The sequence below is a fragment of the Diceros bicornis genome, unplaced genomic scaffold, assembly GCF_020826845.1.
Source record: "Diceros bicornis minor isolate mBicDic1 unplaced genomic scaffold, mDicBic1.mat.cur scaffold_92_ctg1, whole genome shotgun sequence".
In the NCBI taxonomy this organism is placed as follows: Eukaryota; Metazoa; Chordata; class Mammalia; order Perissodactyla; family Rhinocerotidae; genus Diceros; species Diceros bicornis.
Genome location: NW_026691812.1, coordinates 1878397 through 1902387, shown reverse-complemented (window position 1 = coordinate 1902387; position 23991 = coordinate 1878397). Strand labels below are relative to the sequence as shown.

Sequence of the window (23991 nt, the reverse complement as noted above, 5' to 3'; positions counted from 1 at the left end):
AATCTGAGCATCGTTTCTCCATTGCTTGCTATGTATAAGGTTCATCACCAGTTGGGAGAAAGAAATTCTCTATTTCTCTCTCTCTCTCTCTCTCACACACACACACACACAAACACACAAACACCTTGTTTTTATTATGGCATCGAGGAGAACCCACACAATTTGCAATCAGTATGCACAGCAGAAAGCATAATGCAGCTTGTTACCGAGCTCCCTCTGCTGACATACAGGCCCTAGGAGAGAGCTGTCATATTTTATTTGGGCATAGCCATTGCAAACCACTGCACAGAACAGTTCTAATCTTTCATTACAGACACTTCTATGGCTCCATAAAAGAAAGAGTGGAATAGCAACTTGGTTAAAAACTCAGTAAAGGGATTGTGCAACCTCTCCTCGCTCCCCAAAAAGTGGAGATGATGCCATAGTTGTGAACAGAGAGCCTTCTGCAATGCAGACCTGATTCCCATTCCCCTCCAACGGTGACTACTGACATAAATTTAATGATGTTGCATATTGACAACTTCGGTTTATTTTTATGAATATTGCTTGGAGAAGGTTTAATGACAGCCAAACATTTGGGCCATCTCAACCAAATACTAAAAGGGGGTGCATTTCATCTACATCTCCAGTTGCCGTCAGGAATGGCTCTTTAATAAGTTTTCCAATGGGAGATATAGCAAAGCAAATGCCAAGAAATTTGCCTTTACTTTTCCTGGAAGAATACATCCTTGACAATGGGCACCGACTATAATGAGTGAAATAAAACTCAAGAATCTAACTGCCTTCAGAAAGGTGACATCAGTAAGTACATTCATTTCCAGCAATTTTTCAGATATATCTGGTATTTATCTTTAAATTAATTTGCTCCAGGCAATTTTTTTCCTCTTTCCAATTTTTGGAGAGGAGTTTTGTAAAGTTATCAAGTTCTTTTTGTTCTTTCTGAAATCCCTGGGTCCTGGCTTCCTGACAAATAGCTAAATAAAGACCCCTTGTCAGGGTGCTTCAGCTCAATTAAAGAGTTAATGCAAAGATGTTTGCTCCACCAAGCGTTTGAGGACACTGCAAATTCTTGGCGTCATCAACCAACAAATAGCCTTTGGAAGAGAAGATGATGATGGGAAGGATTGTTCTTAATTTTTTTTTGAGACATGATTGCATGTGGAGAAGTTTGGTCAAGGGATAAAGATAGAACAAGTGGGACTGTTTACCAAGGCTCCCGTCTGAGGAGCAAGTCTCAATGTGTTTGGGATTCAGAGAATGCAGAAAAGGATGACTCTCAAGATCTAGGGGTCATCCAAAAGGACAGGGGTTTCTTTACACATTTGTAAGAGATTTTAATAACGAAGCAGTGGGAAAGCCCAGTCAACAGGCAATTAGGGGTTGAATGTTCTAGGCAGAAGGAAGAGTTCCATCCAGGGGCTTCTGCCAATTTTTATAACCAGGTCATCTGTTATTTCAACCATAAAAAAGAATTTGTTTCTGTTATGGCTCTAAAATTTCATCTCCTTTGTGAATCCCCCAAATTTGTGCCAAAAGGTTCTCTTCAATTAACAGGATGGCCAGTGATCCTAGATCCTCTGGATTTCTTCCCTGCCTTTAGGAATCACATATGCCTATGTATCTTTTCTGATGGTAAATGGAAAATGCATACACACTCTGCAAGCACAGTAGTATGGTGAAATGATCAGATGGTAAGTAATGAAAAAGAACCTTGTTTTAAAAGTCATTTATTATATATAACTTTGTGCCATGGAACTTTCTAGAAACTTAGCATATATTTACTTATTTATTACTCACAACAACCCTGTGACTTAGGTATTACTATTCCCACTTTCCAGATGAGGAAATCTTTTCACACATCTAATAGAATTTTCAAATGTTCTCAAGGTCACAAGGCTAGTGACAGAGGCAGAATTTAAACACAGATGTGACCCATGGCAGAGTCTATGCTCTGTTCTGCCTCTCCTAGAGCCAGCGTCCATTACAAATTTCCAAGAATCCAGTAAAGCACATTTTCTGCATGCCAGTCAACATCAGTGCACAAAAAGTTGCCAGTCCTGATAATGTGTTGAAACCGTCATCTTTTACACATCGATATCCTTAGCCATGAGGTGGGCTGAAACAAGCCTTCTTTGATTGATATAATAAAGACAGTTTTGATCCAAAAGGGCAATTCAGGACATTTAATAAAAAAGCGGGGTGGGAGTTGCATGCTCAGGGAGCTTTAGAAGTGCCCCCACCAGTCACTAGGAGCAACAGAGGAAGTCTTGTCAATCTTTAGCACTTAGACTCATCCCAGTTGTCTGCTGATCTTCCTTTGCTGGTTCTACTAAAACACAACAACAATACTTATTCCACTTCCTGTGGACACCATGGGCCGGTTTTCCCACAGGCTTACTCTCCCTGTGGAAACCTAGTGACTAAAGACACAGTCACAACATAGATTAGATCCCAGAGTTTGGAGGGATGTCCATCCTCTGACTGCAAACCCACACAAACATGCTCATAAGTTCTGGAATCCTCCTTTGGCTCATGTTTCCACTTTTCTCTGCCGTCCATGAGAATGCTACCCACTTTCTAATGCCCGGGACAATGCATTGTTCAGAATGTCCCCTCCTGGACAACTGGCCCTTCTGACATGAAGGGAGATGACTTGTCCACAGGTATCCTTCCTCTTCAGTTCTCCTTCCTTTAGCATCAGTAATCTCTAATCTTCCAGCACATTCATGCTGCCCCAGTTTCTTCTATGAGAAAAAAATAAACACTGCTCTTATCAGTTCATTTTGCACTAAGATATCAAAGATTCAAATTTCCACATCCCTCCTCCACTTCCATTCCCTCTCCAACGGGTAGTACTTGCATTTTCAAAGAGGGCAATGCTTGACACAAGGGAACAGTACATCATGGAGAAGTGGTGTCTAAGAAGGGGAATTCTTCCAGGCACCTTCCGGGTGATCCATTCCAGTCACAAACACCGCTATTCCTGCATGTAGAGGTGTGTGTCACCTAAGCCTCCTGTAGGCTGGGAGGATTTCAGACTTCCTTGATTTTCAGAATAAGCAGTTGATGACTCTAGCTAAATCTACTAGAAATGAGCTTGACTGATCTAGATCTCAGCCCAAAGGCATATGCATGCTGGTCACTCCCTCCACCCAGCCCTTACTTCTGTGTCCTCCCTTTGTCTTTGCACAGACACACATCGAGAGAGTCCGCTGTGTGCTCCCATTGTACAAATGTTCTGAACTCTAACCTGCATTTTCTGCCCTCAAAGAGCCAACAATAAGCAGCAGCAAAAAGTGTCACAAGACAGTAAATGACTAAGGACAAAACAACAAGTGTGTATAATAAGAGGTGCCCTAGGATTGCAGACAGGGCTAGACCCCAGAGGACTAGCATGATAGGAAAGGCCTCTTATATGAGGAAGGATAGGAGTATGTCTTAGAGATTTGAATAAGTGGAAAAGAACGGGTAGGCAAGATATAGTATCCAAATACGGCCATCTCAGTTCTTCCATTCCTTTACCACATGCAGCTCCTCTCTTCAGAGGAGGAGCCTATTTTCCATCCCCACCTTGTGACTGGCTTTAACCAACAGAATGAGATGGGAATGACATTTTGAGACTTCCAGTGGCACAGGCCTTAAAAGGACTAGTAGCTTCCACTTCTTCCCTCTTGGACCCCAGCTGCCATGTTGTGGGGAAGTCCAGGCTGGGCTACTGAATGATGAGAGTCCATGTGAAGAGAGGCCCTGGAAGATGAGAAGCCGTCTTGGTCATTCCACATGAATAAGCCTAGCTGACACTCCATGGAGAAGAAGTACCCAGCAAGTCTTGCCCAAATTCCTGACTCATGGAATTGTGAAAAATAATGAACCGTTGTTGTTTTAAGCCACTAAGTTTTAGGGTGGTTAGTTAAACAGCAATAGATAACTGATTCAATGGGGATAAAGGAGAGTACACGAGCATTGAGATGCTTTCCACGTGAAAGGATGGCGTAAATAAAATGAGAACGCATGCACATGGTATTTGGGGAGCCCTAAATTAAGTAAACCTATCTGGCTAGAGCGGACATTTCAGATTAGCAACTAGAAGAATACAGATTCATAAACTGGGCCCAGAGAACTTTAATGTGGGAAGGAGATCTTCAAGACTATTCATCAATGCCCTCTGTAGCAGATGCAGTCAGTGTCCTGTCCGGAGACCCTTGCCCTTATACTTCAGTGCGTACCAGCTCAATATCCAACCACCAGTACCTGCTTCTCATTGTCTGGGTGCTTTTTTTGGCCCCTGCAGCCCACTCTACCTATGCAACAGGCCAGAAGCGCTGGGGAAATAATGCCCATGAAGAGGAACCCTCAGGCAGTGACTAATGGGAACTGGGGTAGAAATACTCCAGCTCAGGTGGACTTACTCTAAGGCAGGTATTCTACACAGTTCCCCAGAGTTTTCTCAGTAGAATCAAATCCCAGTTGCCCACAATGGTAACTTGCTTTATAATGCACTTTAATGGCCACCTCCCTTTCCCTGTCTCTCAACCCCACTCTTTTGCTGGTGTTTCCTGAGATCACCTCCCAATAAACTGCTTGCTTTTGGGGAAACCCAAACTAAGATACTCTCATTTTACAATTAAGAAAAATAAAACCAAGATGCAGATTTGGGGTGAGTGCTGTAACAAAGTGAACAAAAATATGCAGTTTTTCAAACACAATAGAAATTTATTTCTCTCCATTAAGAGAGGGTGAGAGGGTAGACGCTGCTCTAGGAAGTCATCTTGCGAACCCAGGTCATAGGAGGAGCTTTGTCATCCTCAATTTGTGGCCCCCATTAGCATCATTCCCAGACAGCAAGAAAGAACAGGAAGGTGCAAGGATGAGATGACAATTACACCCACCACTTCTGCTTGCAATCCATTGGTGAGAACTTAGTCACATGGGCTATATGTAGCTGCAAGGGAGGCTGGGAAATGTAGTCCAACTGGGCAGCCATGTGCCCAGCAAAAAGAGAATAAATTGGTGAGAAGTAGCAGACAGGAGTCTCTGACACAGGAATATTAGGTGATTGCCCAAGTGCTTGCAGCTAGTTAGTGGGCAACTAGAACTATAAGCCTTCTGCCTACCATTTTTTTTCTTTCTACCCCCACTGTGGCAAGTCTCAAATGTCACGCTTAAGAGTCTGATATTCTGGGGCCAGCCCGGTGGCAGAGTTGTTAAGTTCATGTGCTCCGCTTCAGCAGCCACGGATTCACAGGCCCGGATCCCGGGTACAGACCTAATCACCACTTATTGAGCCATGCTTTGGCAGGCGTCCCACATATAAAATGGAGGAAGATGGGCACAGATGTTAGCTCAAGGCCAATCTTCCTCAGCAAAAAAAGGGGAGGATTGGCAACAGATGTTAGCTCAAGGCTAATCTTCCTCACCAAAAAAAAAAAAAAAAAGCATCTGATAGTCTGCAGGATTCATCTCCCCTTATAAGAGAGCCAGCAAAGCAGAATAAGCCCTTGGAAACCCTCTCAAGTTCAGTCTACACGAGGGTGCTAGATTGGACTTTCTGGCCAAAGCAAATGGCATAGTCACTACTGCCCATGATCTTCCCCTTTAAGCAGAGCCAACCAGCCTCACTTGTAGCCCATGTTGCCCCTTGGTGAGTATTTTTTAAAACATAATAATGGCCCTCTTCCTCAAGGAACTTTACTGCCATACACCAGAACAGTGTCTTAAAAACCATACAAATCTACAATAACAGCAATGTGAAGGGTGCCCCTGGAGTCAGGTGAAGCTCGATCTGTCAGTAGTAATCACAACTCCTGGCCACGGGAGGGAGAGACAAGAACCATCAGACTGGCTGACATCCATGATGATCAGAGACATTTTACAGTCATCGTTGAAGAATCTGGACTTACTCTGTGGCTTGCAATTATCCACAGGCTAATAAGTGCTGAAGCTCTTTTTTTGTTTTTTTTTGAACCCCATATCAGGAATGGAGATGCTCACCCGGCATCATCACCCAGCAAAGCTTATTTAAATATTGAAGTAGAGGAAAATGAGAGCAGACAGGTTTATCTAAGTGAATCCTGCTTATCTCTTATATGCTGACCCATATTTTTCAAATTCAGTTTTTGACTAGATTTGGGTTTAAGCTGGTCATATATATAGAACTTGTCTTTTTTTTTTAAAGAGCAATGGAAGCAAATGAATTGAAAGAATTTCTTCATTGGAAAAATTTGTTTAATAGCTCTGCCTTGTTTTCCTCTCTCAAATTAAAAAAATAAAATCCTTTAACCTCAATAGAGATAGCACTGAGTTTTTAAATCATTATTCTGCCCCTTGGCCATTCTTCAACTTTTCCCAAGATAGAAGGTATATTTCTTTCATAATTAGGTTGGAAATAAACAGGGTATGTGTTGCTTAAGTTATTGAACATCACCTTTGTAGAGATTTGAACTCTACAAAGTAAGGTGGTACTCTAGATTTTTTCCCCAACAATTTTCTGTTATGCACAGCAAACCTCCCTCCAAACGCAGACCTCAGGCTCATTTAAGAGACCATGTTGAAAATATGTGTCTAATCACCAAGAGGCCCACCATTTATCAGGATAATCTTTCCAAACTCATCAACTTTAATGGTATCCAGACGGCTTTTCTGGAGAGGGCTCATCAGTAAAAAAAAAATCTCAAAATTTCAGTGTTCTGTGGCTTTACTTACATAGTCAAAAACATAATCAGAGTTCCCTGCCTTCTTGCTTAATAGTCATTTTCTGCCCATATACTACCTTGAAAAATAGTCAAACAAATGTAAAGAAGATAAATATCAAGCATAAAAGAACCACAGCCTAAGGAGATGGGTTGTGTGCATAAAAATGAGTAACATCAGAGCTGCAGATTAAGAAATGGAATATGTTGGTGTTTAAAATTAGAATGGTTCCCAAAAGAATTGATAATGTTCCATTTAAGAAAAGAAATGTTTTCCAATCAGCCCACTGAATAGAGAAGTCTGAATCAAAGTCAGAAATTAATAAAAACGATGCAGACAGAGACCCCCCATCATAAAGAACAGAGACGATTTGTGTGCTTATAAAAGCCTGCAAGGCCCGGCGGTGTCCACAGTTCTAAGGGAAAAAAATATAATGAAATGCAAGAAGAAAATGTTAAAAACAGAAATGAATGTACCTGGTAGAAAAGCTATTGTCCTATTCTTGTGACACAATGACTTGTTTTCTGGAAAAATACTTCTTCAATTGAGCCCAGGCAAGCACTGCATTCAGTGTAAAGTCCTATATTTAGACCTGAAGTCTGAAGGGTGTGCCTGTATTTAAAGCTCACTGCTACCCCAGGCTCATTAGAGTACAAGGACAAGGCTCTATCATATTACTGCTTCGACACTATTCAGAACTTTGGGGTAGTTTACAGTGGCTTCAAGTACTTAGATTGTCAGCAGCGTAGGAAATAGAAAGTAGAATATTGAATAGGTGAGGTGTATACATCAGACATGAAGGAATGTATAGACAAAGATAAGAATCCTAGTGGAACAACCTATTATAGTGAAGTCCTGGCAGAACAATTCCAGGGTAAACACAGACTTCTAGTAAATAGAGCTGCATTGCACAGGTTGCAAAAATTAGAGCAATCTGAGTCTCATTCAAGATCAAATGGTTCCTTTCTAGACTTTATATGAGGAACAGGGCTCTGCTATGGGTGGCGGAAAGATAAAGGAAGATAATCAGAGCCATGAAATCTTTAGTGCAGAGACAGGGACAGCAAAGGAAAAGTGTCTAAATTCAAGTCCGTTTTGACAACAGGATAGCATCCTTCTGCAAGTGCTTCCTTGCAAATTCGGGCCAACCCAAGGTTTAGGCTGACATACCTGTGCTTTGTGGGAAGCTGCCAGGAGGCTGGGGGCCACTGGCTGGTGGGGGAAGGTAGGAAGGAGGAAGTGTGGTCAGGAGAAGGAATGGGGAGAAGTCGCTTAAGGACTATATCCAGCCAAAATAATCCACCCCTGTTTTCTGGTGAGAATTTGTTTTTTATGTATTCATTTTTGGAATAAATAATATCTGCGTGTAGGGAGAACAGCGAAAGGGACAGAAGCAATACAGCAAAGAGCTGGTCTCCCTCTCACCTACCTACCCGGTTCCCCTTCCAGTAGCAATCACCAAGACCCTTCCTTACCTTGTAAATATTTCCATTACACAAGTCCAGTCACTCAATTTCAATCCGTGATATCAAAGAAAAAAAGCTCCCCACCCCATCCAGTCGCTCCCCAACACCCACGTCTTTCCCTCCCCTTCAGGTTGTTCTTCGCTCAGTCCCCCTCTCCAGCAAGTCTGTTCATCTCAGGGTTTTTAATAGACGACCTGCCGACACTGTGATGACCCAGGCGTTTTTATTTTTTTTTTAAAGGGCAGGGTTATTACTTAATGATAACGACTTATTTTCACATTGTCGACTGCTGATGTTTAAAAGATAAGAAGACATTTGTCTGGGCGGACGCCTGAGGCCCTCGGACACCGGGAGACCCTGCCAAAACGTTTCCAAACTGAATAGTCACTGGGCTGCCAGATAATTCAGAAACTATTTGTATGAGCTGTTTATCAAATTATTAACCGCACAGATGATGTTTGGCTGAAGAGCAGCTGAATCCCCTCTCTGGCAGCCACGGAGACAAAGGTCTCCGGGAATAATCGGAGATGTGCATGGAATATTAAATTAATTTACTGCTCTTAATTCTTATGCAAATTCTGACCTCCGGTGGCGCCTACCAATTACTCCGCTCGCAGTGAAAGCGAAGGCGACAGTTTCTTTTCTTCTCTTTGCTTTTTTTTTTAACGACTCAAAAAAGGAAATATTTGCAATAAGCAGGCGGTAGGAGCATCGCGTAACTGGAATTATTTAATTGAATCGCCAAGTTTTCGGGGACGTCCGTAGAGGATAAAACCCCAGGACGCAGGGGAGAGGGCGGGAGGGGTGCGGAGGGCGGAGGAATTTGTTGGTTTGACTGCACACCTGTGGGCAGCGGGAAAACACAGCCAAGACCAGGGCCCCGTGCTGGCCTGCAGGCGGCCGTGGGCCTTAGCGATGCTGCGAGGTCGGCGTTAGCGCCCGGCGGCCACCGACTCCCTGTAAGCGCTCCACGCTTCCGCAGCCCCGGGTCAGGCTTGGACGCACCACTGCGCTGCTTGCCTCCCCCGCTGCCTGCAAGGTCTCCATCTGAGCTCTGGCTGCCTTTCATTTATCTTTTAAGGGTGTTAACCCGTCTTTACAACGCCCGACCGGAAAAAACATAAAGATTTTATTCTTTGTTTGAAAAACCAAAGCACAACGCTGCGCACCCGTGTTCAAGTCCCAGCGACAGCCCGGGTGGGCCGAAACGCGATGTGTCTCCCGCGTGGAGAAGTGACACCCACTCTTTTCTCTGAATTGAGCAAACGCCCGGCTTTGTCTGCGCTTGTGGCTTAAACTCCGTGCGGTTTCTGCGCCCCGGTGGTGGGTTGTAAACTAGGGTCTCTGAGTCTTTCGTCATCTTTTTAATAAGGAAAACCAAATCGGGCGCTTAATGTCATCAGCCCCGGCTCGACCTCGCCGGGACCTCGGCAGCCCGATGCTGTCGCCAGCGGCCCCCGGCGCAGTCACAACGCGCCGCCTTTCAGCTCCTCGCGGCCCCCACAAAAGCCAGACAACAATATCAATTAATCATGCAGCCGGCAAACAAGATTTATCCCGCGACAAACAGCCCCACCGAGAGCCGCTCAATGGGCGTGATTAGCATGTGAAAAGGCGAGCAAAACTCCGCGCTTCAACAGCTAAAGAGCGATTTGATGGGGCTGGGATGGGGAAATTACTTGATTAGCGTCCGTGGGAGGAGAGCACGGTTACAGCCCCTCGGCCCGGAATCCGACGGGGGAAGAAAACTCGCTGGTAAACGTGGCGACATGGAGGGAGAGCGGGCGAGGGAGGGAAGCCCGGGGCCGCACTGCGGAGACGTGACCCCGGGTGGAGGCGGGAATAGAGAGCCAAGGGGATGACCTGCTGGCCACGGCCAAAGCCCGAGGCCGCAGCCCACAGGAGCCGCGACAGCTGGTTCTCACTGCTCTCACCTGGGGCTCCCAGGCCGGGACAGGGCGGACACAAGACTCCCCCACCCAGTGCTGGAGGTCGGACTTGAAGCGCTGCCCGGCTCTGGTCCGAAAGAGAGAGGGAGGCGTGTGTGGTGGAAGAGGCCCACCCGCGCCGGCCCTGGAGTCCCCTGCGGCCCAGCCTCTGCCAGCTCTGGGGCTGCGACCCCGTGTCAGTCGCGATGCCCGCGGTGCAGCCGTTCCACGTCTGCGCGTCTGCAGTTCCACTCGCGCGGACAGAGAAGATTGAAGCCGGGCAAGACGTGTGTTCCGGCTCCTTTGAATTTAATCACCCTGTTCTGACTCCTCGAAAACTTGTCGTGTTTGGGCTTGGCGTTTGACAAAAAAATGGTTCCGTGGCTGCACCCATGGGGAGGGGTTGGGGAATTGGGAGGGAGCGCCCTGAGCTGGGGGGGGGGGCTGGAGGCTCGCAGAGGCACTCGGGGCAGGAGCAGTGTGCCGCTCGGGGCGAGGGCGCGAGAGCCTTAGGGTAGGGACCTGGATGGAGCAGGCCCTGGGGCTCTCCCTGGGCTTGGGTGGGCAACCCCAGGCCTGCCTCGGATCAGGATACACAGGGCCAGAGCTGGCGGCTTGCGAGGCTGCTCTTCCCGGCCTCCTCCCAGACTCGGAGGGCCGCTCTGAAGGCCCGCCGCCCAACCCGGCCCAGGGTTTGGTTGGGTATACTCGGGCCTCGTAGATGGCGCTGTTACTTGGGGGAGAGAAGAATGGGCAAAACGCTAAGGGACAGCGTGGCTCAGGCTCCGCAGGGCAAGGCCAAATGGAGGGTGCAGGCACGCTCAGGCCTCCATCACCCCATCTTGGGCAGAGGCCCACGCCTTTCCCGCAAACCCCCGCCCACCCCCGACACTGCTCCTGAGCTAAAGTCTGCGCCGACCCCAGAGAGAGAAATTCAGTTGCCCGCTCTCGGGCCGCCTGTAACCTTCCCTCTGGGCGCCTCCCCACACCCCCCTGCTCCCTGTCTCCTCCCAGTGCGGGGGAAGAGGAAAGGCTCCCACCCTGTCCCCAAAGGCTCAGATGAACTCCCTCCGGGTCTCAGGACCCACTAAAAGGGTCCTTCCAGTTCACGCTTCGAGTCGAGTGCACAGGTGAGTCTCCGGTAGGCGGACCTCAATTTACCTGGGGGAGAGAATCTAATTCGGCCTTCGTGAAGTACGTTAACACAAATGTAATAAAGACTTCAACAGACAGGTTCGCCAAGGCCCCGCTCGTCTTCAGTTACCCTGCTCCTTGGCACAAATGAACCAAGCACCAAGGAGTCAAATCTTCTTTTATATCAAAGGGGGGGGGAGTGGATCGTCCCCATCGAGCTGAACAGTTGCCACCCAGTTGAACAGGGTGTCAATTAACAAACCGCTGCTCGTGGCCGACTTCAAAAAGGTTAATATTTTCTGAAACCTCTCTGGTGGCGAGTGTGCAGCGAACAGAAGTTCGCCCCTCTCCTCCCTTTCTCCTTCGCCCTCTCCCTCTGGACTCCGCGCTGAAGCCACAATGAGGCTCCCTCCTCTTTCTGTCCCCAGTCAGACTCCACGAGCCACGGCCCGGGCTAGGCGCCCGTGCAGAGGTCAGAGGGGCGCCGCGGCCCGCAGGCCTGCAGGGCGCACCGCTAAGCAGGGCGCGGCAGCAGCGCAACGCTCTAGCTGGGAACCCAAGACCCGCCAACTTGGAGAGCGCACACGCCGGCCGCAGAGCCCCAGAGCCGCGGCAGTCTCCAAACGCGCGAGCCCTGCCGGCAGCGCGGCGGGACACACGGAAATCTGTGCCTTGCACACCCGCCCATCTTTCTCCGTGGGACACTAACGCGCCGTGTGGCCGGAAGCGCTTTCTCCCGGTGGCTGGGGCTGTGCATTTTCATTCCCAAGCCCAGTGGTTGAGTCATCTGTAAATTGGCGAGCAAAGGGGGCGGTGGCAGGAAACCGGGTAGCTGAATGCCTTTGCCTGCGGGGTGGCAGAGCCGTTCCCACCAATAGCGACGGCTCAGGGCTGGCTTTGTAGTTATTTTTACAGGTTCTGCCCGGTGCCCAACATATTGCCCTGAAAAGCAAGAGGCTGCTGCAATTTATTCCAATGGGCGGTTTTTAAGAAGCTGGCAATTTGAACCGGCTGGGTGTTATTTAGTGCACTATGAAATCAAATGATCCTATTTCTCAAATAACAGTGTCTGTGAGGAGACGTGAATCCTCTGAAAGGGTAATTGTCTGCTGATGGTGTTTTCTATTATACCCGATCTTGGCCTAAATGATGCGCGGCAGCAGGGCTGAGAGCGAGGGGTGAGATCAGTGCGCGAACTCGCGCTCTGGAGGCAGGAAAAGGCAGCCCCGCTCGCGTCTTGGCAAGTCGAATGAACAATGCCACCCAAAGCGCCACCAATTTGACATCATTTTGCAAGTGTCTGACATCATTAGACATGAGTGATCTTGTGCATAAGAGAATAAAACTAACTCTCCTTTCGAAACTATGCGTTTCGTTAGAGATTGGAGACTGCCATCACCCTCACTGTATCCTGGCGTCGTTCAGTCAGACAACAGATCGACGATAATCTGGAAAATAAAACCTACCTGGGCTCCCCTCTTGCCCCCATGTTAATATTGAGAATGCCAAGTCCTTCTGTCCAAGGACACACTTCTGTCTAGGATCTTTCCAGTCCTGTTTCTGGAACCCAAATTCAATTTCTGGGAAAGATATTGTATCCACGAGGCGCCTATTAGTTACGCGGCATGTGGCACCTTTTGGAGGAAAAAGTTGGCCCTGAGCTTTTAAATTGTCCTCCGTGGGCCCAGCCACTGTTTTGGGTGGAAACCAGATATAGGAGTTCAGCTTGTGTCTGAGAGAAGCACCGACGAGGAGCAAATTTAAGAAATGAGCTTAAGAACAGGGACAAAAGTGGCAGTCCGCGACCTGCGCGTCTGGCCTCGGGGCGTGTCGCTACCCGCGGTTCCAGCGCCAGCGCGCACACTACTGATATCTGGGGCTACCTGTCTGCAGAATTATTCCCGGTTGCAGAGATGGTCGCAGGCAACAGCCTTGCCCATAAACCCTTTTTACTTATTACTCAGGCACCTTGAGGGGAGTGACCTCCTCTTCACACTAGCCTTCCGGCCTGGACAGAAGCGGGTTCGGCATTCCGGAGAAAGGCACCTCCAGGACCACACCCGGACCAAGGACAAGACAAGGCTCTGAGCATTTCCTCCACCCCCACCACCCCTGCCCTTCAAACTTTTTTCCTAAGGGGGATTTTGTATGTTCCGAATATCCTGGAATTGTAGGCACAGCCTACACCTTCCGCTAACTTGCAGCATTTCAGGCTGATCCTCCAAGAACGAATTAGTTGCTTGTTTCTGCTCTGGCTTGGCAAGTTTATTTTTATATTCTCTTTGGATATTTTGAGATTATATATGTATTTTTTCCCATACTGTGATCTCTGTTTACAAGTCCATTTGGTTGTTCATGATCTTTCCCCCTTCCTTGGCGTTACTTCCAAATATCTAGAGAAGCCGAGGAAGAAATGGTAATTCCTGCATATCCGAGGAACCCGGCCTAGGATCTTCTATCCCTTTCTCAGAGGGAGGTTCAGCCACCGCACCTGGAGCCCAGGCACCAGACACCAGGCACGCCATTCCTGGAGCTCTCTCGGACCTCTCTAGCTTAAGGAAAGCGGGTAGCCTGGGTTCAGTTCGCGGCGTCCCCTCCAGGATGTCACTGCTCGGCTGAAATGGAGCCAGCAGCTGTTCTCCTGCCAGGCCTGGGGCACCGCTGGACACCGGGCCTCCGGAGCTCGGGTGTGGCGCTCTCATTGTCACCCTCCCGCTCTGCATCTGAACAGCCCGGGCTGCAGTTTCCTAGGGTCTTCCGGGGACATCCTCGCCTCTCCTTGCTGAAAGTTAAGCCCTTTGATGCGATCATGAAGTAAGAGGTGACCCTCCCTCTGGCCCGCGAGTGGCCTCTCAGGGACCCCTCTGAGGCCGCCCCCCCCCCCCCCCCCCCCCCCCCCCCCCCCCGCGCAGACCGGGAGCTCTGCGTTGCAGCAAAAGCATCCACCTGCCTCTTTGGGACAGAACTGCGCCAAGGCGGCGGGGTACAGTGTGAGGGCAGCCGGCCCCTTTACCCACGAGGACCAGTGCGGGGCGCCACCTCCAAACCCGCACTCACACCTCTCCCAGAGGAAGGGGTGGACACGCCGGAGCCTGTCCTCGGCCCCTTAAGGAAAAGAGAGTGACAGCAAGGAGTCCCCCTAGTAACCTCAAAGGGGCTTAGATCGGCTCCCCGCGCCTCCTCCCCAATCAATCAAGCTGGGCACCCCGGAGACTCTGCGCCTCGAGTGTCGTTAGCGTCTCTCCGCCGTCCCGAGGCTCCAGGCTCTTGCGAGGCCTTATACTCCCGCTCCCCCCGCCGGGCGTGCCTGCCCCTGGGTTGGCATGGATCCCCCGGACACGGGACAGGGCTGGGGTCCGTGGGCTGGGGAAGAGAAGGGGCTTGGGGTGGCTCGACCCGGCCGCCACATCCCCGCCTGCAGGGAAACCCTCTCCAAGTGCAGGCGCGAGGGGTTGGGGGCTGGGAGGAGACCCAGCGGGGCCAGGGCTCCCCTCCTCCCAGGGGTCTCGGGTCCCTGGAACTCTCTAAGCCCCTGTGGCGCAGAGACAGAGGATTCAAGGGAGAGCTCTTCCTTCGCCCGGGGCTGTTTCCCGGGCCCTACACCCCTTTGCAGGGGGAGGAGCCGGCCTCGCCCAGCTCTTCGGCTCAGACCCAAGCTGCCCGGTGCCCATACCTCCCCGCTCTGCTCTCCAAGCCACGCTTTCCTCCAACCCCCACCCCCGCCGCCCTGCCCTTCCCGGACCCACTGACCCTGGGGGCGCGGAGCGGCCGCCCGCGGAGCCTGGCCGGGCGCCGCGCGGAGGAGGAGCCCGCAGCCCAGACCCGCAGCGCGGCGCGGTCGGCCCTCGGCCAGGGAGCGCAGAGCTCCCTCCCCCACGCCCTATAAGTTAATCACACGAGACGTTAAATCATCAGGCCGCTCATTAATCATCACGCGAGTTATTGGGACTGAACGAGCCGCCGCGCGTTTTGACAGCCCAGACCCGTTGGCGGGGTCGGGGTGTGTCTGGTTTGGGGGTTGAAGAGGGTGTGGAACCACTCTTGAGAAACACTGCGAGCCCCGAGCGGGCTGAGGGGGTCTCTTGCCTGGAAAAAAGATTCGCCAAAGTGCAGGCTGGGCGTCTGAGTTTGGTCCAGGGTTTGTCAAAATCCCAAACGCATCCCTCCCGGGACCCTTTCCTTACTATTTGGATTTTGATCACGACGCTTAAGACAGCCTGCGGCGTATCCGTCAACAGCATCTTAATTTGCAGTTTTTCCGGAGGGCGAATTTGACCCGAACTTGTGCATCTTCATTACCTACTGTGGACGGTGTGAAATTAATGCGTTTGAAATACAGATGAAATCATATCACTGAAGTCATTTCAAAGGACAACTTTTCCCCCAACTCAAATGGGCTGTGTGGTCTTTTCCATACTATAGATACGAAGAAAGGAAAATAAAGGATTTTTTTTTCAATTAAATCCTTAATTTGAGGTTTTCTTTTTTAAAATAATACATGTGTTTCACTTTAAAGTCGTTAGAAACTGGTTTTATTTTCTAGTTTTTTTCTTTTTCCTATTTCTATTAGATGGATTTTTCAAATGAATAAACAAATTAAATGAAAATTCATATGATTTGATTCCATACAATGGAAGAAGCAAGTGAAGTGCTGTAAAAAGTTGTCTTAGTGGCACAAGGAGAGTAATTAGTTCTCAGCATTTAGGATCTAACTCACCAGCAGAACAATGAACAAAAGAAAGAATATCTCCCCTCTGGTGGGGGTGGTGTAGATAGGAATCTGTTAACCAACTGTATTTTTTGTAAATATCCAGTATGAAATTAGTATCTGGAAGAAATGTAACTCCCAGATTAAGTCCTTTTCCTCTTTAGCATAAGCCAAGGCTAGTGTGTAGCAAGAGAAGGCCAGTTCCTGTTCTGGTAGGAAGTGGCTGTGAATTTAGTGAAGCTGGCAAGCAAGTAGATTAAATCAAATTATTTCCCTTTTAAAAATATAACATAAAAACGAATGTCAACTCAAGACATGTTCAAATGCAGCTAAATTGCATTTTACCTTTTTGACTAGAAAGTGTGATCAATCTAGTAAGCAAATAAGTACATAAATCTTGACCCTGTGGTTATGTTTTATCACAGAATATGATCGATATTATTAAATGTGTCTAAGACCATTCTTGAGATATTTTCTCCCCTATTTATCTGTTGTCTGCATTTTTCTACCCTACTCACTAACACACAAAGAGATAGGTATCAAAAACTCAACATACACAAACACTGCTAGGTGAAATTCATAAATCCTAAAGAACCTAGTGAAGGGGGAAAAAAGCCATAATATGAGGTGAATTTTTTTTTTTAAATAAACCAATGGAAAAAAATATCTTAGCTAGCTTTATCTGTGCCTAAGTATGTTCTGCAGTGGCAGGGACATTTGTTGACCTGACTGAGAGATGACTTTCTATCCCAGGAGCTCTTTCTAGTTAAAGTGGCCATTGGCAACTGCCTGCTAAAAATCCTATGTGAAGACTCTGTTTTAAAACTGGATACTTTCAGGCAGGCCCCGTGGCTTAGTGGTTAAGTGCACACGCTCCGCTACTGGCGGCCCGGGGTTCGGATCCTGGGCGCGCACCAAGGCACCGCTTGTCCAGCCATGCTGAGGCGGCGCCCCACATACAGCAACTAGAAGGATGTGCAACTATGGCATACAACTATCTGCTGGGGCTTTGGGGGGAAAAAGGAGGAGGAGGATTGGCAATAGATGTTAGCTCAGAGCCAGTCTTCCTCAGCAAAATGAGGAGGATTAGCACGGATGTTAGGTCAGGGCTGATCTTCCTCACACACACACACACACACAAAACACTGGATGCTTTCGACATAACCTGCTCTATCCAGACAGCATGGATTGGTGAACTGGGCAGTTGTCTACTTCTGAAATGTAGAATGAGGATCAAGACCACATGAGATGCTTGTGAAAAAAATTAAAAACACAATGTTTTGTTGAATGGAGCCACCAAAAATGAGAAAAATTAATTCCTTCCATTCATTTGCCTATTTTTCATCATGATACTGCTTTTGCAGACATCATGCATTTGACTCTCATGGGAACACCAGAGGTCTGATTCCAGGAGATTTTAACCTCTCTCGCTCTGCTTGGGGAAGTTACACAACTTGTTCACGACAGAGCAAAAGTGAGAACCCCCGTTTTCTGACTCCCAGTCCAGTGCTCTTTCCAAACATCTGTTTAAGATAGCTAACACACACACTTCGAATTTTTCTCTTTTGAAAGCCCTCCCTCCATCACTCAGTAAAGCTAAGCGCTAGAATATTCTGCTAGAATATTCTGAACCTCTTTCAGAGTGTAACAAATATGGAAAGTACTCTTGACTGGGGCTCAGCTCAGACCCTAGTTTTAGCTCTGACCATGGACCAGTTACTCTGTAACTTGAGTTGGGTTCCCCCAGAAGCTGACATTGAGACAAAGATTCAAGGGCAAGTAAATTTTTCAGCGGTTGCTCTCAAGAAGCAACATAGAGGGAGCAGGGAAGAGAAACAAGGAAGGGAAGAGCAATAAACTGGGTTACCAGGCAAGTTACCATTGTTTGCAGCTGCAGCTTAATCCTGCTAGAGGAGCTCTGAGAGGCAAGGGAATTGTAGTACCCAACTCTTGTCAGTCATTGCTTGGCTATTAATTTCCCGTGGCTGGAGACCTGTCCCACAAGAGGCAGCAGAGGGCCGGCCCGTGGCTTAGCGGTTGAGTGCGCGCACGCTGCTGCTGGCGGCCCGGGGTTCGGATCCCAGGCGCACACCCACGCACTGCTTGTCTGGCCACGCTGAGGCCACGTCCCACATACAGCAACTAGAAGGATGTGCAGCTATGACATACAACTATCTACTGGGGCTTTGGGGGGAAAACATAAAATAAATAAATAAATAAAAATTAAAAAAAAAAAAAAAAAGAGGCAGCAGACTCTGGCCATCAGTGAAAGCCCTGAGGCAGAGTTGCAGGTGCTGGCAGTTGGATGGTGAGCCAGTGAGCATGGAAGTAGCGAGAGCCATTATATTTTCAAAAAATGTCCACAACTAAATTTCCCAGCCCATACGTTCTACAGTGTGGCTTGCCACTCTCCAGTCAAGAGGTGGACTCTATTTCTCCACTCTCTTGAATCTGAGTGAGCCAATGACTGCTTTGACTAATAGAACACAGTGGAAGTGACACTGTACTGGCTCCAGGCATAGGCTCTAACTGGCCTAGCAGCCTCCATTTCCTGTTTCTTGGCATGCTGGCTCCCTCTCAGAACCCAACCACCTGCTGAGAGAACTGCCAACCAGCAGAGAGGGATCAGGTGGGCATGCTGGCCAACAGCCCTGGCTGAACTCCAAAGCCGATGGCCAGCATCAACCACCAGCCACGGAAGTAAGCCATCTTGGACATCCAGCCTAATTGAGCCTTCCGAAGACATCTGACTGTAACAATATAAGAGACCCCGTCGTGGTTAGCTTTATGTGTCAGCTTGGCTAGGCTATAGTACTCAGTTATTTAATCGAACACTAATCTAGATGTTGCTGGGAAAGTATTTTGTAGGTGTAGGTATCATCTAAAGTCAGTTGACTTGAAGTAAGGAGATTATCCTCCATAAAGTGGGTGGGCCTCATCCAATCAATGAGGGCCTTTAAGAGCAAAAACTGAGGTTTCCTGGAGAAGAAATTCTGCCTCAAGATTGCTGCATCAACTCCTGCTGAAGTTTCCAGCCAATTTTTTTAAAAAAAGAAAGATGGAAAGAAAAAAACCCATATATATATAATATATTTGTGTCTATATGTAGTTCTATTTCTCGGGAGAACCCTGACTGATACAGACCCGAAGCAAGAACCACCCAGCCGTGCCCAGTCAACCCATAGAACGACAAAAGGTAATAAAAATCATTTATTGTGCAACAACAGATAATCAGAACAGAATACAACATTGATATATCCTGCTTTTCAGGGCCTCAGGTTCATCATCTCTACAGTGAATATCTTTTCTAGATTTACCTTTTAGGTCTTTTTCAACTTTCTTGTTCTCAGAATCCCAAGACTCATTAATGAAATGAAATATTTTGCTGTCATTAAATTGATAATACATGTTTTACTAATACTGAAACAAGCAAAATATGAAATAATTAATAAAAAATGAAATAAGATAATATGGACCAATTACTAAACTATAAAAATTGGAGGACTTGGAGAGGTTATAGAGTTAATTAAATAGTTGGTAGGTTAAGGTGAAAGAGGCTTTATATCTGCTTTCTCTATAAGGTTGCTTAAATAAACCTTAAAATATTTCTGTGGTTTTATTATGAGGGAGATTTTATCTGACGCTTTTATAAAACACAATGACGCTGACCTTGTCTACAGGCTTTCCACAGAACAAGAGGTAATCATTTTCTTCAATGACGTAGCCAAAATATTCTGGAGATGTAGTTGACTATCTTATTGGAAATGACATGATGTCCAATTATTCTCCTACTCTTGGAATGCCCAGGTGCATTCTCTGAGATTTGAGAGGTCATGGGTAATCTTGTATTTCTGTTTCACGCCCATAGCAGATAATATTTTCTCTTTTTGTACTTTTTTTTTTTTTTGAGGAAGATTGGCCCTGCACTAACATCTGTTGCCAATCTTCCTCTTTTTCTTTCTTTCTTTTTTTTTCTCCCTAAAGCCCCAGTACATAGTTGTATATCATAGTTGTAGAGTTGTAGCTCTTCTATGTGGGACCTGTCTCAGCACGGCTTGATGAGTGGTGAGTAGGCCCGTGCCCAGGATCTGAACCGGCAAACCCCAGGCTGCTGAAGCTGAATGCGTGAACTTAACTGCTACCACCCAGCGGGCCCCTCTTTTTGTCCTTTTATTACCCAAAGATAATGATGTCATAATTTCCAACATGTCCGTTGGAAATATACTCATAAAGAGAAATTCAGCTTTGAAATAGTCAAGGAAGCTTAAGAAAGATAAGCGATTTAGAGAATGTTGGAGAAGGAATCTCACGGGGTGTTGAAAATGGAGACATGATAGAGAACTTTGCCTTCACGCTCTAGGATATCTTAGTTTCTCTATACACCTTTCAATATCCAGTTGGGCTGAGGCTCTTTCTTCATTTCATATCGTCAGTTCTAGACCACTGAATTATTTCATCTCCTCTACTTTTTACTTAAAATTCATTCCATTGATTTACAGTTCCTGCTCAGTGATGTAGGGAGCTGGAAAGACTGTTGCTCCCAATCTTGCAACAATAAAAGCCAGAAAATCAGCAAGTACTCTACAGTAGTTCCTCCTTATCCATGGTTTCAGTTACCCTCAGTCAACCTCAGTCTGAAAATATTAAATGGAAGATTCCAGAAATAAACAATTCATAAATTTTAAATTTCCCACCATACTGAGTAGCGTGATGAAGCCTCATGTTGTCCTGCTCTGTCCTGCTCTGGACGTGACTCATCCTCTTGTCCAGAGTATCCATACCATATATGCTACCCACCAGTTAGTCATTTGTTAGCTCTCAGGGTTATCAGATCGACTGTTGCAGTACTGCAGTGCTTGTGTTCACGCAACCCTTATTTTACTTACTAATGGCCCCAAAGCGCAAGACTAGTGATGCTGGCAATTTGAATATGCCAAAAAGAAGCTGTCAAGTGCTTCCTTTAAGTGAAAAGGTGAGAGTTCTCAACTTAGTAAGGAAAGAAAAAAAGTCATATGCTGAGGTTGCTAAGATCTACAGTAACTTTTATTACAATATATTGTTATAATTTTTCTATTTTATTATTAGTTATCATTAATCTCTTTCTGTGCCTAATTTATAAATTAAGCTTTATTATAGGTATGTATGTATAGGAAAAAACATAATATATATATAGGGTTTGGTACTATCCATGGTTTCAGGCATCCAATGGGGATCTTAGAACATGTCCCCCACAGATAAGGGGAGACAACTGTGTAATCAGCAAGTAAAAAAGTCATTTTCATGAACATATTGGAGTTGCTAATGTCACAAGGCAACAAACTGGCCCAAGACTTAGGCTCAGGGTTGCTCATGCCAATCTCATCCATCTTCCAGTTTCTGAGTGCGTCCACCTAGTTGTTCAACCCAAATCATGCAGGGGCAGTTGAACAGTTTCCTTTTGAGCAAGGTAGTAGATTACCATAGCACTGTAATAAATCTTGAAGTCAGTCTTCTCCAACTGTCTTGTTTTTTTAGAGTTGTTTTATCTATTCTAGGTCCTTTGCATTTCCATATGAATTTTAGAATTAGCTTGCCAATTTCTACAAAAAAGCCTGCTTGGATTCTGATTGGGATTCCATTGAATCTATAGATCCATCTGGGAGAACCGACATCTTAACAATGTTGAGTTCCTGAGCCATATTTCTGTCCATTTATTTAGATCTTTAGTTTCCTTCAGCAATATTCACAGTTTTCAGTGTACAGAACTTTCACATCTTCTGTCAGATTTATCCCTAAGTACTTTATATTTTTAATGCTATTATAAACAGAATTTTTAAAACTTTGATTTCCTATTGTTTGTTGCTGGTATAGAGAAATACAATCAATTTTTTATATTGATCTTTTATCCTACAACCTTAATAAGCTCACTTATTAGTTCTTAGCAAGGCGATAGAAACCAGAGGTCAGACACAGCCTGGTCTCCCTGCTCCCCTTTAGCCAGCTGAGAGGACATTTGTTATCTAGAGGACCATGAATTGGTTTCTATTTCTCCATCTGCTGTGGGACCTTGAACAAGAGAATCAAGCTCTCAGAGCCTCACGATAATAATGCTTACCTTGCCACACTATATCAGGACTGACGGGATCGGGTATTTTAAAGGCCTACCCAGGGCAAACACTCAGTACATGTCACTGCCCTTTGCCTTATATTCTAAGCTCCTTATGGAAACTTCTTTTGTGCCCCCAAATGCTAAACACCCTTTAGGCCCAGAGTAAGTGCTCAAAAAGGCCTTATTTGTTGAACTATCATGGAGTACTCAATTAAGGAGCCAAAGACTATGTTCTTAGCTAACGTATATGCTGTTTCTAAAGATAGCAGATTCTGTCAGAGTCCATTTCTCCTTGGTCCAACCCTGGAAGTTACCTTCACGGTTTCTGTTCAGCCAAGGGCAGCCTGCTTCTCTCTGCCTGAGGGTGTTCTGTGGTCCTAGGGTGCACTGGGAAGAGAGCATGGAAGATGAAAACCACTAGGGAGTTAAGACTCCAGGAGCAACTCTCCACTAATGAGTGATGGGACTACGTAGATAATAAAAACCCTACCTTCTCATCCCTCAATTCTGTTCTAGTCTACATAGGCCCTTCGAGGTCCCCGTTGAATTGAGCCACAGTTGCACACAGTGGTAACCTGCTGCTCAAGATGCCTTATATGTGCTTCCTCCCTTCCCTGTCTCTCATCCCCTCTTTCTCAACCACTTCCTGGGATCACCTCCTAAATAAACTAATTGTGCCCAGAAATCTTATCTTGAGGTCTGCTTTTGGGAATCAAACCAAGGCAGGTCAAAATGATCAAGCTAGTTAGTAGCAGATCTATAGGTAGAACCCAGGTCTTCTGACTCTAGACTATGTCCTTTAGTCTCACTGGATACGGGAGTAATACACGTGAAGCCATGATGACACGATGTTGAGTAGTATAAACCTGGACACTAACAGTGCAGTACTGAGTTGTCTCCTAAGAATGGTGTTATGAAGGACAGAGCTGACTGTCTGGTTCTAAGCAGCAACATAAACGGCTAATGATTGAAGGAGGGGCTCAGGTGCAGGTCACTGAAGCCAAGAAGGGATAATTTCTCTAAAATAATGGAATAGTAGTAGTATGGGGTATTAAAAAAATCTAATGGAAATTGGGGAGAGGGGATTTAAAGCAGAGGAGCACATCTGTGCATAAGAGTTAATGATGCAAGTTTTAAAAAGCCCAGAGGTATGTGTCAGCAGCATTTCCTGTACCACATGTTTCCATAAGCATGACACATGCACACATTTCATGAATGACCCACTAGTAGTACTACAGTGGGGTGGTGCTGTGATATACCAGAAAGATGCCTACCCCCATGACATTATTAAGTCAATTAAAGAAAAACAAATAGAAGTCACTGCATTAAATGCCACCACTGTCAGTATCATAGTATATGAAATAAAAACAAGTCTATCCTTGGGCCGGCCCTGTGGCTTAGCAGTTAAGTGCACATGCTCCACTGCTGGCAGCCCGGGTTCGGATCCCGGGCTCGGATCCCGGGCACGCACCGATGCACCGCTTCTCCAGCCGTGCTGAGGCCACGTCCCACATACAGCAACTAGAAGGACATGCAACTATGACATACAACTATCTACTGGGGCTTTGGGGGGAAAAAAAAGGAGGAGGATTGGCAATGGATGTTAGCTCAGAGCCGGTCTTCCACAGCAGAAAAAGAGGAGGATGAGCGTGAATGTTAGCTCAAGGCTGATCTTCCTCACAAAAACAAAAAACAAAAAAAAACAAGTCTATCCAGAGAGGACTGATTAAATTGTTTCACATAACATCCATAAAAGGAAACATTATATAGCTGTTAAAAAAGAATGAGGTAGAGCTATAGCTCTCCATATACTGATATACAAAAATCTCCAGGATATGGTAAGCAAAAACACAAGAATTAGAAACGTGTAAAGAATACTACCATTTTTATTTAAAATGATATAATAGCTATAGATATAGAAATGTAGAGATATACATATGCATATAGACATAGACATAGATGTGTGCTCAGAATAAT

General features: G+C 46.4%; 1 long non-coding RNA gene across 1 annotated transcript; it reads right to left on the bottom strand.

The window, feature by feature from the left end:
• Positions 1-2864: 2864 nt before the first annotated feature.
• On the bottom strand, positions 2865-22962 carry LOC131403838 (uncharacterized). Its single transcript, XR_009219561.1, has 4 exons — positions 22329-22962; positions 15403-15520; positions 3571-3747; positions 2865-3022 (listed from the first exon to the last, which is right to left on the bottom strand). It is a non-coding gene; the product is annotated as an uncharacterized LOC131403838 (long non-coding RNA).
• Between the last annotated feature and the right edge of the window lie 1029 nt (positions 22963-23991).